Here is a 318-nt window from a genome sequence, read left to right as displayed (position 1 = left end):
TTGCCCCTAGCCAGAAAGATGGTGAAGAAGAGGTGGAAGAGAAAAAGGAAAAGTGATGCCCCAGGCAGGTGGGCTTCAGAAAACAGGAAACACAGGGGTGACTCCCGAGGGAGTGAGTTCAAGGCTGGGAAAGGCAAGAAAATGAACAAAAGGGCTTATGGGGTTTCAGTTTTCTGAATTTTTTCTTGTCTGCAGGAAATTGGCTTGCTTAATGGCAGGAACGAGCTTGTTTTGTCGCATCGCTCACAGGAGAGCGAGGAAACCACAGGGCGAAGGCAGATTAACTGCCCCGTGGGCAGGGGGGGTCTTGGGGCGCAG

This window comes from Cariama cristata, unplaced genomic scaffold, assembly GCF_000690535.1.
Source record: "Cariama cristata isolate BGI_N322 unplaced genomic scaffold, ASM69053v1 scaffold22559, whole genome shotgun sequence".
Classification (NCBI taxonomy): domain Eukaryota; kingdom Metazoa; phylum Chordata; class Aves; order Cariamiformes; family Cariamidae; genus Cariama; species Cariama cristata.
This window is presented reverse-complemented; position numbering follows the sequence as displayed.